This window comes from Strix uralensis, chromosome 14 (assembly GCF_047716275.1).
Source record: "Strix uralensis isolate ZFMK-TIS-50842 chromosome 14, bStrUra1, whole genome shotgun sequence".
Classification (NCBI taxonomy): domain Eukaryota; kingdom Metazoa; phylum Chordata; class Aves; order Strigiformes; family Strigidae; genus Strix; species Strix uralensis.
The window spans coordinates 20127907-20144536 of NC_133985.1; positions in this window are offsets into that span (position 1 = coordinate 20127907).

The following is a 16630-nucleotide window of genomic DNA, read 5'->3' on the forward strand; positions in this document are numbered from 1 at the left end:
TGAAACAAAAAGAGGAGGGAGATCACAGCAAAGACATTGCCAACTGCTGAGTCCTCTGAAAACAGCAGTCAGTTGCAATTTCTTTGCAAAGAACAGTGAAGATCCCACATGGTGGCAGGGCCAAACACCTGGACATAGGCTTCTGCCTTGTCTCCGCCATGCTAGACTGCCATTTTGGGAATGGCAAGGTCCCTCTCATTCACACAGCTGGTTTATAGACCTGTGAGCTTCTCTCCTGGACACCCCCAAGGAGCAGGAACCCCAGATTCTTGGAAAAGCATCTTCCCCCAGGAGCACAGGGCTGCTTGTCCTAGGATGAACTCACCAGAATCACCACGTTCCCCTTATGACCTTCCAAAACAAGGGTTGATGTCCTCGAGACACCAAGCCCCACACTGTAGTCAGCAGAAGTTTGTTGAACCCAAAATGCTGGAAATGAACTTGGCAAAGATTTTTCCCAGTGAAGTGTTTTCCCGGAGACTATGCAAACAGCGGGCGAGGAGGGACAAGCAGCTGCGAGGGGTCAGGGCTAAGAGCGGGGAGGGATGGGGCAGCCCCACCGCCTTCCTGCACCCAGCGCTGGCACGCACCCTGGGTCCCCTGAGTGACACGCTCTTTTCCTGCCCCAAAAAGTCTGGACAGGTTGTGCGGAGATGCACAGAGCAAGGCAAAGGCAGGGTGGGAAAACACTCGGTGCGCAGGCAGGTGGGCAGAGCCATTTGGGCAGCAGAGAGCTCACATGGGAAAGCATCTCCCGCAAACCCCACGGGCAAATTCACTGTTTTTATCTACCACTGCTGGTTTCCTTCCTCCCCGTCCCTCCCTCCCAGTCCTGCTGCCTCCTCGTTCTTCTCCAGTGCATCCTTATTCATTATTCCTCTCCAGCAGGACTCTCTGTACTGATGAAGCTTTCAATTAGCCTCTGTGAATCTGTTCAAGAGCGGTTCAACTGTTGCAAAGAAATATTCAAATATACTAGGCTATCAGACTGTGACAAACCTATTTGTGAATGACTATTGCTTTGGTTTGCACTTGTTTTAACCCCTGAGTTCAGACGGATGTTTAGTTTGAAATGGGCAGTGGACTCTGCACACCCATACAAATACTCTAAAATCAATCACGTAGAAAATTGCACTTACACAAATAGACACTTCTATACACATTTCAGGGTAAGCAATAAGCAGAAATAACAGCTGCTCCACCAAAAGGGAGGAATCACAAGACATACCCTAAGCAAACACGAAGAAATCTTCAGCAATAATAAACATCTATTATTTAAAAAGCTTTTCCTGTATAAACAGATCTGAAGGCTGAAATTACTGAATCATTAAGACCATAAATATTTTTCACTTTGTTCTGTGAGCTGCACAGGCCAGAAGAAGAGCTTGTAAAGAAAAACCGCCTTTCTACCTCTCTAGTAATAGTTCTAGAAGAAATGATCAACAGCATGGAATTAAAAGGGTTTTGTATTTGCCTGCAATATTAAATTTCCACTATCCTCATAATGCTATAAGCAGTAATTCCCATAACAAAAAGTTATAGTGACATTTGGTAAAACCCACATCCCTGCAACAGGCTGAATCTCCATCTCATTTCGATCTCTAGTTAACGGTGATTTCAGGTTGGATTTTTTTTTCCTAGACTAACCTCTGCCCTCATTTTCACAGAGCAAAAGCACTGAAAATAAATCTGAGCCTGTTTGTTGTGTTCTTGTTTTAAACTCAGCGGAATTTATTCAGAAGAATACATAGATGATCCTTCATTCATTTTATTCTCTGGGCGTTTGTGAAACGCCTGGGAGACGGATCGCGGCTGTGTCTGGCAGCGCAGCCCTGCACGGGATGTGGCAGGACCTGAGTGGCTTCAGCACGAAAGGGGCTGAAACAAAAAATGATCCAGATACACAGAATCAGAATATCGCAGAAAAATATTCCCTGGTGACAGCAGCACTGACAGCCAGTGGTTCGTGCCTGACTCGGGAGTTCAGCAGAGGAGTCAGTTAAGTGGTGGGAAATGACCTTAACCATGAGCCTGTCAATATATTGGTATCCAGTATATCCCAGCTCATCCCACACTCTCACTTTATTACCTGTTTTCACTATCAATACTAATATCAAGGGAAAAGATTTGCCCTCTGTGTCTCTTTAGGTCTTTTTTGAACAACTTCTTCACCCCAAATGCTCCCATACTCGCCCTTTGTGTCTTCTTTCGATGTCCTATGTGCTAGTGACGTGGCAGATGCTCCTTCACACCACGCTCTTGCCTTCACACATCAGTCTTGTAAAAAGATCCCAATAAAGATCACATAATCCTCTTCGTTTTCCTTTGTAGACAGCTCCATTTGACGTGTCCAGAGCCTGCTGAAAAAGGAAGAGAACTAATCCTGCTCGCCTCCGCCACACACGGCAAGGAATTAATGGGATTTATGTTCCTGCTCCACTCAAAACTGTGTCCAAAAGGCCTTCTGTATGTGTAAAGAGTTATTATTATGTACAGTAACTTCTAGGTCAGCAACTGGAATAGCAGCAGGCATCATGAGCTGTCTTTGAAACCTCAGGAGAGCCTGTCCAGTCGTTTAGAGATGTGACATCTGTGGAAACTCAGAATAAAATAAAAATCAGAGTAGTGTTTGGGGGAGGAAGAATGGGGAAGAACAGAAAGAAGCAAAAATGAAACATGCTTTGGCTATCGAGTTTAGTGTGAAGGACCAGTGCTTCGTTAGAGCCTGAGAAAGTGAACACCTCCTCTCACTTCTGCAGTGGAACAGCCAACTTATCCCTGTCAAAAGGCATTTAACTGCCAGTTCCTCAGTCTGCAGCATCCCCACGGGGCCTTCATCTCGACCTACAGACAATTTGGGTACCCAGCAGCTCACAGACCATGCATTTGCCTGGGACAAGCCACGATGCTCCGTGGCGAAGGCAGTGCAAGCCCAATTCTGACACATCCCCCAAAAAGCTGCTTGAAGGGAATCTGGTACAGTTACTATTTGTTTGGTCTCTCCTTTCTGATTAAGGGCGAAGTTCTTGCTGTACGTCTTATTACGTCTGGCCAAATTAATCTACACTGAGCGATGCTAAACTGCCTCCCCACAAGCAGGGTAGCTGCCCTGAGTTGGCTCGTGAGATTTAAAAGGCACCCCCGTCATCCTGTCCTTAGGGGCTCGGGGAGCGCTAGCCAAAAAGGCAATTACACACAATATTCTTCTTCCTTTTAATATATCATTGTGATGGAAGAAATATGTGCTTTATCTTCTCTGGTATAAACAAAACAATTCTCTTACCTCATCGTATAAGCTTGTAATTATCTTCCCACATTAGATACTTTGAGATAAATCTTTTTAAGAACACCTCTCCATTGCTGTTTCTCTCTTGTATGCCGACAGGCACACACACAAAATAAACCCACTGAAGCTCATGAGTAGTGCTTTGGGGCCAAGCTGATATCCCCTCATCTGTTTTCTATTTTCCCCTCCTTTCTCCTGCCCCATATATTGCAGATATATGATACAGTAAAATTATAGAGCAGGAAGTCACAAGAAGTAGCAATTCAACTTTCAGGGAATAATTCAGTGTCACTTAGTCATATCGTCCATATATGAAAAAGAAAAAAGAGAGATAGAAAACAGCTCCCACGAGGCATTTCTAGCTCTCACATGTTCTCATTTTATTCCTTATCCTGCAATTTATCTTCTTGTTTTCAGCAAGCCAGCAATGAAGTAGAAAAACCCTAAGAAATCTTATTCTGACATATCTTTCTGGGGAGTATTCATTTCCATGGCTGCATAAGCCATGGAAAAGTCTGTGCCATCACTGGAGAGCAAACCACTTGACGAGCAGAGTCTACAGACCTTAAAATGGATAAAAGCAAGTTTTTTCTGGCCTGCTTCAACTGATTTAAAGGTCTGATAGACGCCCAACGTCAGTGCGGTAATCTGCTGAGGTTGGCTCTAAGCCATTTTGTAATGCAGGAAGAGAGCAAACATTTGAGCATCCTGAGCCAAATTACAACAGACTGTTATTTTGGGATGCTAAGCTTTGAAATCCGAATTCATTTAGTTTATTATGATATATTGGAACTTCCTAAAAAAACCCACAAAAAACAAGATACTCATTAACTTCAGTTAAATAGAACCGGCAGAAGAAACCATTGCCTGCCAAAAAGATACACAAACTACGTTATGTCAATAGACCATCTCGTAACTGGAGCTGCGTAGCCAGAAGGCTGCTTCTGTTAGTCTCAGACTTTGGATGAAATTCAGCTCACTGAAACCATGACAAAACTCTGACTTCAAGACCAACCTCAAAAAGTCCCTCTGTAGCTCAGCACAATAATGTCTTCAGCAAGATCTTAATATGCAACACCCAATGTGACAAGATGGTCATTAACTACTGATCACCGGGCCTCTGCACAATCATCTCTCAATCCATTTGGTGTGGTGTTAATGAAGCAAAGGAAAAGAGCCACTAGAGCATAAAAGTGCAAGCATGTTCCCTACGGAACATTTTCCAACACGCTATCTGTATTTCTGAAGTAAAACGGAGGGTTTATGCAAACCCTGTGGGCCCTCACAGTTAGGAACATATGAAAAATATGTAGAATCACAAAGTGCTGGGAAGTCAAGAAAGTGGAGAACTGGAGTGTTTCTCAAGGCTGCAATGCCTTGCTTGATTCACACCCCCATCAGCAGGAAGATGCTGCATCTAAAAGAAGAAAGAGGAAGAGCCTTAAATAATAATAATAATTAAAAAATCATTGATATCCCAGTTCTGCAAAGTTATACAAGTGCTGGGTGTTTTTTTCTGGTTACTCCATTCTTCAGACAATGGCCTCCTCAGGCACCAAGGTGAAGCAGGTACGTAACAAAGCACAGGGCAGAAGACCAAGCGAGCAGTAATAAACTTTAGGAAAACTAGGTCCTAATAAAGAAAACTGTCCCTTTTTAATGAAGAGAAAACAAAATTCAACAACACTAGAGGGACATCTCACAACACACCCAGTTGTGCCTCACGCCTGGCCACTTCCAAGGAGGCACAGCCCTCTCCCACCATGCATCAGACCAAGTGCTTGAACACAGTGACCCCCCTCCTTTGGTGTGATCAGAGACCTGCCATCAGAGAGGGCCTGTACAGCTGCGAGGGAGGAAGCTGAGCAACTTCCCCTCTTGCTTTCAGTTACAGCTTGGACAGACATCTGCTGGGAAGGGAAAACTAGCGCCGAGCCAGCCCCGGGATGGAGAGATGGACTAGATGACCTGAGCTGTCAGTGGGGATTAGATCCACTTACACAATCCTGGACCAGTTTCTGCTGGGTAAAGTTCGACATTATGGCTGATTGCTCCAAAAAGGATGCTCCTCCTGCTCCCACGTGCCAGCTCTTCTCCTGCCTCCACCAGCCCAGCACAGCAGCCACAGGCAGCTGGGCAGCTTCTTTTCCCCAGCACAGTGGGACCCACTTTGTAGGTCCAGCTTCCTGCTGGATTTGTGGGCTGAACGGGTTGTTGGGCGTTGGAATGAGCTGCCCAGGGAAGTAGTGGAGTCCCCATCCCTGGAGGGGTTGAAGAGTCAAGTTGACACAGCACTGAGGGATCTGGTGGAGTTGAGAACGGTCAATGTTAGGTTAATGGTTGGACTAGGTGATCTTCAAGGTCTTTTCCAACCTGGATGATTCTGTGATTCTGTGATCCACCTCCCCAGCAGTAAGGCCCTTCCTGGAGGCAGCAGGTGGGATGGGCAGGAGCAGACACCAGGAACTGAACGATGCCAGCAGCAGCAGGGACTTGTGCACAGGCTCTGCCTGCCCCGGCTTTCCCGCACTGGCCACCTCCACACCCATCCCCACAGGGCTGGACTGTGGTAGGTACGAGAGCAAACCCACCCCCCCTCGACATGCCCTCCAGCCTGGCATCGCACCGGCAGCAGCAAAAGACCTTCTCAGGCTTTCCTTCAGCTTTGAGACTCTGCGCACTGAACGTGATTATATACTTCATCGGCTCCTTCGTGTCTGGATTTTACCTTTTCCTTCTGCTTCCTCGTGACTAGAAAACGCAGATGGAGACACCCCATTCACCACTGACTGCCTGGGGGGGCTGTATGCCAAGCAGAGCTTCACCTGAGCCCATGACTCTGGAGCATTTTTATCTGTGTACATGCAAACACAAAAACCATACGCTCATGTACTTCTCGATTAGGTATTGAGAGTTCATCATCGTTGCAAGGAATTATAGGGGACATATGGCTTAATTTAGTTGCAGTGGTTTTGTAGTTACAGCTGAGTAGATAACATGACAAGGCTAGTAATCATTTCTAAGAGGGAATGATTTAGTAATATAGTCTACAATGCTTGTAAAGGGTCCTTGATAAAGGGCCAGACAGAGCTGGAACAGTTTGGATCCATTTCCTCACCGCTGCTGAGAACGAATGTTGCAATGTGTTAGGAGGGTTGAATGGAAAATAATTGCCTTCATTATGCAAGTTCAATGTACAGACATATGTTCCTGGATAAACCCCTTCCACAACTAGCCAGGTCCACGTAGCTTATTTTCCATAAAATATAAGGAGCAGCGTTTTCTACAGGTTTCAGTCAAGTATTTGAAACAGGCATGTGCTGTTTTATCCAGCGAAGCTACGCACATTTCTGAGGTTCACATGCACGTAGGTTTATTGCTTTTTACAAGAGATGCAGGTGTGGGAATAGCTCTCGTAGAGGATGTCTGAACATGCACCAGGACTTTGGCATATCCAAAGCAGAGAGAAACTGGAGACATGGATTTTTATAGGAGACATAGCACACTGTAAAGCAAGATATCTTGGGCCAAAGCCAGTTCCTCTTGTTTAGGCAAACTGACCTCTTGATTTCAGTGGTGCTTCTCACTCAGGCAAGGTAAATAGAAACTCAGCTTTAGGCATTTATGGGAAGAATCAGAAAAGTGGTTTCTTTAGTGTGATACAATAAGACTTTGTATTAGCATTAGCCCCAAGTGCCTGCAAATCTGGAATTCAAATGAAGCAAAACCTCACTACAAATAAAGAGCTTCTTAAAACCAAAGTTGTTTCCACCAATACTTTTAAAAAGCAAGTTGCCAGCTACTGAGAAAGTAAGTGATGCTCTGGCCTGGGAGGATTCCAGTAGGATTAGTCTGGCAGTTGTAGCACAATCAAGACAGACTAATTTCTTCATTATTAGTTTTTAATTCTTCTAAGTCTGCTTTTTACAATGGTTTGGCACCGTCCACACTCATCATTCTCCAACTGTGAAGCTGGCAAGCGGACACATTTGCTTTCTTCTTTTATTATAGTGGAGGGATGGGCTAATTTACGCCAGGAGTCCGGTGTGCCTGCGAAGCCGGGAGGCAACGCTCCCTCGCTCCAGCTGCTGCAGGAGAGATGTTTCGTCCATGAGCAGCAGGAACAAATATTTATCAGACAGGCTTTCCAGTCATATGGTCCTAATCCTCACAGCAATGTGAAACTCCCAGAATGAGGTCATGGTTGTTTAATCCCAAACTGTACTTTTTTTCTAGAGGCCAGATCAGGTAGGTAGGAGATGGAGCGCACTTCTCCCAGCCTGGGGCTTGCCGACAGCAAACCGCAGGGTTTTAGGGACATGAAGTGCAAATACACGCCCACGAACACGCGCAAAGACTTGCTCCAGAGCACAACGTTAAATTTCCAGCACTGACACCTGTTGCTCTGAGTTTTCAGAACTTGTCTACATCCAATTGTCAAACTCCCTGAAAGCTCCTTTAAACAAAAAAACCTTCTCAAAAATGGAAATAATAGGATAAAACATTTTTTTAAAGGTCATCAGAAGATCCTCTGAACTAATTACTGCTGGGAATACATTTTTAGGGGGTTGAGGTATCTTTGGTTTGCTCATTAGCCTTTCACTGGCCTTTCGTGATTTATACTTTAAACTGAAGAACCAGGGAATTCCCTGGCTATTTTCCTCCAGGGGCTGTTTGTATCAGCAATTGTCCAAATTAGGAATTGTATCTGAATCCTACCAAGGTCTGAGCTAACAGACTGGCTCATGGCTCCCGGACAGACCCTTATTATTTTAGCCCAGATGGTACTAAAAAAAGACCATCTCAAAAACATGAGACATCCAACAGCATATTTTAGGACTGCATGTTAAACACACAGACCAGCTACATTCCTTCAGTTTTCTCCTTACGTAAAGGGATGTGTGCCACACATATGATAATATTTCAAATATTGTGTGATATTAAGTGAAATAATTACAAATATGTTGCTCATCAGTACACAGTGTATAGCAGCACCTAGGGACAAGGTTATATCAAGCAGGACTGAACCAAGGGAAAGAGCACAACCAACATATCGTGTGTTGCGTTTTCAGCTGGAAGATTTCCCAAACCTTGGACAAGATGAAATTTGGGTGACTCCCCAAAGAACCTGACAGCCAAGTAATCAAGAAAGTTGGGAAGTCAGGTCATGTCTCTTATTTTGAACCAGCCTTTGCCTCTGCAATTTTATGTAAGATTGAGTAATTTCTGAGCATGACTAACCCAGAGCAGCCCGTTTACCTGCAGCCAAGCACTTCCCGACAGGGGAGCTTGAGTCTCCCACAGCCCAGGTGAGCCCCAACCACCAAGCACCAGATTTGGCTTTAAAAAAAATATCTCTCTGCATTTTTTTCCAGAAGTCTTGGTTTTTATGTCACACCAAAATGAACCCAACAATTAAAACCTCTGGGTTTCCATGTCTCTCCCCCACATCTGCAGCAGCAGCAGGACTCCCATGCTTGTCTTGGGTCAGCTTGGGTCATACTATTGAGCAGACGCACAAGGTTGTGGGGCCAAAGGCAGGGTCACAGGCCGAGCCTCAAATGTACTCACAAAATCTGGATGAGAGTTGGTACAAGGTGGTGGTTTGGGGTTTAAAGCTCTTCTCACCACCTCCCCAGGATGAGCATTGCTGAGCCCCAAACGCTCAGTCCAAGAGGGGAAGGTGGCTGGGGAGCCAGTGTAGCAGGAGAGTCCCTGAGCCCCCCACTACCCTGCAGGGCTGAGCATGTTTTGTCTTCAGCACATTGTAGTCACCTCCAACAAATAACAGGAGAAGCAAGAGAAAGCAGTTGAAGCTGCAGAGCTGGGTTGTTTACCCTCTTTCCTGAGCAGGTCCTTTTTTATTTCACATGTGGCAAGAATCAGCCCTTGGATCTTCAGTTTTCTTTTCTCCTTCTACCTCTTTCCCTTTGAATCCATCAGCCGGGGAGATTAGCGGTGTCACAGGAACCAGACCTTTCTGCTAAATCCCTTCCAGATGTCCAGAGCCACAAACATGTCAGTCATTGACAAGAGCCTAATGACAAGTTGCTCCCTGTTCGTTAGCAATGGCTACTGTTTCCTGGCAGAAAAGATTTTTTTTTCCTCCCCCCAAGAAAGCTCTGAAAGCAGGTTTTTCAGGGAGGGTTTCTTTTTCCTTCCCCAGAAACAGGGCTGGTATCTGATGGCTCACGAGATGCTTCCCAGCCCTACTGCTGTCAAGAGCTGCTCTCAGCTCCCCCAGCACTGCCACCAGAAAAATGGGCACAAGCACCACACTGCAGAGGCATTTCAGGATCTGCAGAGAAGGAACACGTGCCAGACCTGGATGCAGCCGGTGGGGTTTGACAAACCCCAGGCCATGAGGTTCTCCAGATGCTTGGTGGCATTAGACAGTGCTTTTCCTGTGTTGACATTGCCAGCCCCAAGAAGCCAGATATGAACTCAAGCAGGCGCCAAGGTCAGGATGGCTTTGGAAAAAAAAAAAAGCAGGTAGGAGGGATTTCTGGGAGCACTTCAGGATAGAAGAGAGGAAAATCATCTGGCAATTTCTTTCTCTGAAGCAGAACGCCATGTGGTGATGTTCCTGTCTTGCTAATGGAGAAGGACCCGACCTGTGCTTCAGGAGGGTGTCTCAGGCACAGGATGCAATGAGATTTTAATTCCAAACCTGGAAGGCAGGTCCTTTCCTTTCTGCTTGCCCAAAGACATGTCATGGTTTTCTCAACCTGTTGCAATACAATAAATTTCACACTCTTCTTTGAGTGCATTTTGATCAGTCTGCGATTGCTATGTTGGATTTGTCTTATAGCCCCAGCTCCTCACAAGCTCAGGAGGTACTTTTCCAAGCTAAAAGTATCCTCAGAAAAATCAGTACTATTCATTGTGGAGATTCCTGACATTTTGTGTTTTCCTCTCCTTTCATCTCAGTTAATGGATAGAATTAAAGAAGTGCAGCTGGCCAGGAAAGGCTGTTTCTTCCATGGAAAATGCCGGTCTCCTTGCTGGGATGGGCAGGCGGGATGGATTGATGCAACATCCTTTACCATGCTCCCAGCCACATCACCGCAAGGAAATGACATTCAGCAGCTCGTCCCACCTTGGCACAGAGGCTGCAGTGAGATGCCAAGCCAAAACTTGTGCTGAAGTCTCTGAGAACTGCTCTTTTAATATAGCTGCTTATTAACATTACCCTACTTGGGGAGATTTCTTTCTTTATCCTTTGAATTACAAAAACCATTTCAAAACTTGATCCCCATGAAAGCTGGGCATTGTGTCAGCTTTAAGAAGCTGAAAATAGCGATGGGTTCTTTGCATTGAGCAGAAAAACCCACTTGGAGTCTGTCATTTGGATTTATGAATGTAAATTCTGCTCTTTTGACATAATCTTCTTGATTTAAGCTTGTGGTTTCTGCACACAATTTCCATTAATGTAAGTCATCTGGGCAAATCTCTCCCAGGTTGACAGGATGAAAGGTTCAACTCCTGGAGCTTTATTCCTTGTTTATGGGTTCAACATTGACCAATGAAGGATCCAGCCCACAGCCTGGGTTGGAGCCTCGCATCCCCGCTCAGCAGGACCCTCAGTGATCGGGTACGAGGTGCCTGATCTGGACACCCAAAGCACCAGGGAAGGTTAGAAAATACCTCTGGAAACTGCTCCTGAGCACAGCCTCAGAACAAACATCAGATATTTGCTAGATAAACCAGAAAGTGAGACCTTGCTCACCTCTTTATGCTGCAGAGCTGTTGTGGGTTGAGATGTTCTGGTGTGAAACCAGCTTCAGCATAAACACCACTTCCACAGAAATGTACAGCAAATGGGTGAAGCAGAAAATAGAGCAACTCAGCAAAAATCCTAAACAAGGAGGTTTGGTTGCAAAACAACACAAACGTGTGGTGTAAAAGAACATACAGATACCACCTCCAAGACATTAACGCCTCACTTTAAGTCAAACCCACCAGTTTTGCAGAGGATCGCTCACATCACACCCATTTGAAAAGCAGCTGGAAGCTGAATCCTTCCCAGATTCAGGTCATCCATGTGAGCCCACCATGGCCAGCCCAGGGGAGCATGGCTTGAGAACCAGGCCTCCAAATTTCCCCAGATAAAACCACTAGAAGTTGCAGTTCTGTTCAACAGTGAACCCATGAGTGCTGACTCAGCTCATTGCCTCTCTCACAGTTCCCAGGGATGATTTATTTCCTTTTTTCTCCACTACTATCTCATCCTTGACCCTGGGAAAGGACCGCTAGCTCTCCCCAAAACAAGACCTCTTTCTCCTTCCCAGCACATGTTAACACACACTCGCTGGGCACTCAGTAGGGAGCTTCATGTTTTCCCCTAGGAAATTTGGAGAAAGCCATGTCCCAGAGCCCTCTTTCTCCTCTCCCCACCTGTGGGGATCATTTCTCTTTCCCACAGCCCTGCCCCATGCTCCCTGTTCACTTCCCCAGTGCCCTGGGAGGGATGCCTCTCCTGAAAATTGTTCCTTAAAGCCAGAGGACATAAAGAAAATCTCACCAAACCCCCACAAAACTGCAATATTGGGATCCTTCTGTGTTAATATAACAGCACTTCTTTCCCTTGAGCCCTCTGCATCCCCAAGCCTGCACCCCCCCATTCCCACTACCAAATGCCTCCCAGTTGCTCCCTCCTGTACACCTCAGGCTGCCCCCTCCTCCTCTTCCTCCCACAGCTCATCTCAGTGATGGAAAGGAAATATCTCAAAGCCTGACATCAACCCAGTTTTCTCCTGAGGTGCAGACAAGTATGGTGGAAAACACAAATGTAACCTTATTCCTCCCCACAACAGACAAAACCATGTAATTTTCCAGTAAGTGATACAGTTGGTCCAGAAAATGTAGCACCCTCCAGGCACTGGCTCCAGTTTGGGGATGAAAGGACAGAAAACCAGAGTGAAAAATGAGACAGGTAAAACCAGGGAGCGGAGCTCTCTGCAGATGTTTTGCTTTGACACTTGTAGCAGTGATTATTCATTTTCCAGTAACATTATACTGTCCTTAACCAAAATAGTCAGTAAAAAAAAATGGCATTACAAGCACTTGAGGGTTTACACGAAGCGTTAGTATCAGAGCACCCATGCGTGGGGAGTCCTGCAGTGGCTGCGACTGCTCCATGGCCTGGGGACAGCCTGAAATGGGGACACCAGGAGTGACAGCCCCCAGGGAGGTCCTGGCCACAGCCCCCCAGATTTGCACCGTGCCTCAGCACATGCCCAGGGCTGGAAACAGGGCTAATAGCTTCCACCAAGTAAATGTTTTGTATTCCTCAGTTGTAGCAGCAAGAGCCTGATCTTCCCGTGTATTCTGATTAATGGGTTAGTGAACAACTCCATTACATAATTGCCAATTATTATTTTTTAAGAATGATTAATTAAATAAGAGTGATTTTTTTTTTCCCCCTAAACATTAGAAGGCTCTAAGTAGCCCTGAAGGAAGAAAGGGGGATGTGTGGCAATACTGATTTTACCAGGAGGATAAGTCCAATGCCATTTAAGTGCCTGAATTTAAACTAAAAACTAGAAAAGGAAGCAGGGTCCATACCTACCACGGGCTATTTATTTTTTGTTGCTCTGGCTTCCCCACTGTCCTTCAGCTCTCCTGCCTTTTACATAGCACACACTGCACTATTGTCTCATAAAAGCCTTAGTTCAGCAAATGAGAAACATATTGCGGAGTCTGACATAATTGCAGGCCGTGATTCATCCACATCCCAGTACCTACAGTAGACTCCTTGCTGCTGTCGAGGGCTGCTTCTCATTCCCAGCCGCCGGCGGAGGCGTGGAGGAGACCCGAGGCTGCGGCTCTGGGTTATTACATGTGGGAGGATGAAATCATCATGGTTAGCATGAACGGTGAGAGGAGAGAGAGGGGAAAATATCACAGCTGCTTATTGCCATGCAATATCTGGAATTAACCTATTACATCAAATTGTCACCTACGAGCATAGGCCACTATGAGCAGGTTCACCAGACTATAAATCCCAGTGTAACATCAACACTGACGAAGCAGCAGCACCCTGAAATGGAGACGCCTCGCTGGTGCTCACCAATCCATACGCACTGATGGTAGCTGAGTACCTGGCCCAAGTGCTGCCTTAGACCCTTGAACATCTTTCACTGAGGAATTTTCATTTTTTACAGTTTGAATTTGACTTTTCCATTTTGTCTGCCCACTGGGAAAAGTCTGGCACTAACATTAGTCCCTGGTGCTATTGCCTCATGTTCTGCTTAGGCTGTAAAAAGCAGAAGAGGAGGAAGAAAAAGTCCTTCCCATTTAAAGGAAGAAAAGAAAATAAAAGAAAGGCAGAGTGAGGAGAAACAAACTCAGAAAGCTAGAAATTGTGAAATCTAGTCTGCAAGACAGTCATCAAAAAAATTTCCTGCTAAGTCATAGTTCAGATTTGTCTTTATCTAGAGAAAACATTTCCCTTTCTTCCAAGGGCTACCATATTTTTCAGAATAAAAAGCAAATGGATAGCCTAATGTGAGGAGTCTGAGCTAATGTAAACCCTGTAAGCTCTTAAATCATTAGAGACCTTCGTTGGTATTACACAAAGATAAATGATTCCATATAGTCCAAAGCTGATCTGTACTCCTGCTAAGTCCCTTAGTCTTGGGTAACTGTAGGAATTAAAAAATATTGTATATAAATCTCTTCATGGTCTTTTCAATTAGAAAAATAAAGTGCAGTTGGTTTTGAAGATCAATGGAGTTGCTGTTTTCTTTTTATTTTATTATGCGAGTACACCATGTAGGAATTTGGACAACAAATGGTTTGTGAGATGTAAGAAATACATTTGTTGGCATTAGAGTAATAAGCAGGATTTTTGATCAGTGCTAATGTATTATTCTTTCATATATATATATACACACACACAAATGCATGTTTGCAACACATTACCATAAGTTATGTGAAAACGTAGAGCAGATGTTCTGTAGTACCCAGGATTATTGTGCCTTGGTGGTGCTTTCATGGGAACTGACCCACAGCCGGCTCAGCAGAACATGCCTTATGTATATAGTAACGGGGCTACTTGAAAAGAATATTTATACATGGGGCTAACCTAGTTTTCTTAAACATGAGAGGTGACTTGTCTTCTTAGTCTGCTTTTAGATGAGTCAGACTGTATACAGACGGTTTCATTAGAAGAATATTTTCCAGTAATTGGTCATTGGTAATTGTCTGCACATCCAGAGGACAGGTTTTTTTTAGCCATTTCCCCAGCCCATGTGCAGGGATGCAGCGAGTTGAACCTTGGCCACATTTGAAACACTGCTGGACCCAAAAGATAGAAAGCCAGAACAGACTAAGTCAACAATGACTGGTCAGAAAGAGGTTTACAAAAACTGAGGTTTACACCTTTGTTTCTGGTGGGGAACTGCACATCGGGTGGAAACTGGTCCTATTTATCCCTACTGTGCCCAAGCCAAGGAATTTGTGTATCTGCATCCCCAAAAGGCAGCCTGAGGGAAGATCAAAATAACTTGTTCTTTGGAAGAAACTGCTTAAATTATGCTTGGTTGACTGCCTGTATTTCTAAAGACAGTGCAGCGGCTGCTGCAGAGCTGTATCACTTTGCCATCAATATTTCCCTACAGCAGAGGTTATAGGGACTAAAATCATAATACACTATATATATAGCAAATTATATGAAACTAAGGATTAATGCAGCAAAATCCTCAGCAGCACCAAATAAAATGCAGAAACAAATGCACCTTTATGCAGCAGAGACAATATACCACAAGATTTCAGACACACAGATATCTCTTAAAATCTGCATTTCTTAGATTTTTCTGGTCTAAAGCTAATCTGTCATCGCAGCTCCCACATTTGAAAAAATGATCAAAACACCATAACTGGATGTTTGTGAGGAACCGGGCACAATGGGAGACCAACAGAGAGGTCAAATGCAAAGATTTATGTATAGACAGAGACAAACAAAGGGGTCATGCACCCTCAGCCCCTCTGCATGCTGGTTTGGCCCTTGGCAGCATTTTGAGCAACTTTTTCCCCATATTTAGGGATCTGCCCTCAGAGCATGTGAATTTGGGGCTGCCAAGAGCACATTTCTGCGGGACAGAGGGGGCAGAGGGACACCCCTGCCACGGTGGCACCCACGGTGCAAGGAGAGGCGGGACCGCAAATGAAACGTAGGAGACATTGCAACTCCCCTGCAAATACTTTCCACATCTCAGAGCAGACAGTCAGTGATGAATGAAAAATTAAAGATTTCACATGCGTACATGCTTTTTTTTAAAAAAAAAAAATAAGAAAAACCCCGCTAGTTTCTATGCCGCGCTTGCCAAGGGGCAGCTCTAATTCAACCCCTTGGCCATCTCTGTTGAATTTTCCTCTCTACAATTTGCTAAACAGCTGGATTTCCATGGTTACCAGGGCTCGCTACTGATACGCCTCAAGCATACTGTACATTTTTGCTGGGGAGACACAGACACCAAGTCATTCCTGCACAACTGCCCAGAGCAGCAGGCTGCAGCCGAGCCCCACGCCGGGCCCTGCCAAGGGCACAAAGGTGATAGCAGGGACTAACCCAGGTGAGGAGTGACGGGAGAAATGATGCTTCATCCTCGCTTCTCCTTGCTCTGGGGAAGAGACATCACGTAGCCACCCCACACAGCTTTAAACATTTGTCACAAGCCACAGGATTGTGCCATGGGGAGCCCTGGATCCCCTCTTCTGGCCTTACCCCTTGTACATGCACCAGCATCTCTGGCTAAGGAATCAACATGACTTTGTGTGACCAACTCCCAACAGCCAAACCTTTTTCCCCATTTTGCTTTTGGCACAAACATGCATAAACACACACACACACGTATTACATCGGTGGTGGGCTCATAGGAGGGAATTGCCATGTTAAATTCAGATTTTTTTTTTAAAAAAAGCTCAATGCAATAATTAATTTCCACCAAGAGATCATATATTTTCCTACTTTTGATGTCTAATAAGCTAATTTCAATCAAGAGGTGGTATAATTTCCTGCTTTTGAAGTCTAATGAGTAAATTGCATGGAAACCTCCATAAAACACAAAACTCATTAATAAATGTATAGTCCCTTTGTCCAAGACTTCCAATTTTAAATCAAATGCACAACAACCAGATGTTTTTCGCATTACTGCATTTCAAGATCTTACTGGAAGTGATCTCATCATACATACTTAATGTAGGTGTCCAACTGTGCATGTTATTCGTATCACGAATCAGACCTTGCAGCTTTAGGACACTGTGTGGCAAACACAACTATTGTTTAAAGTGGATAAAATTTATGCTAAGCTTGCCACGGGGATATGAAGGAGACCAAAT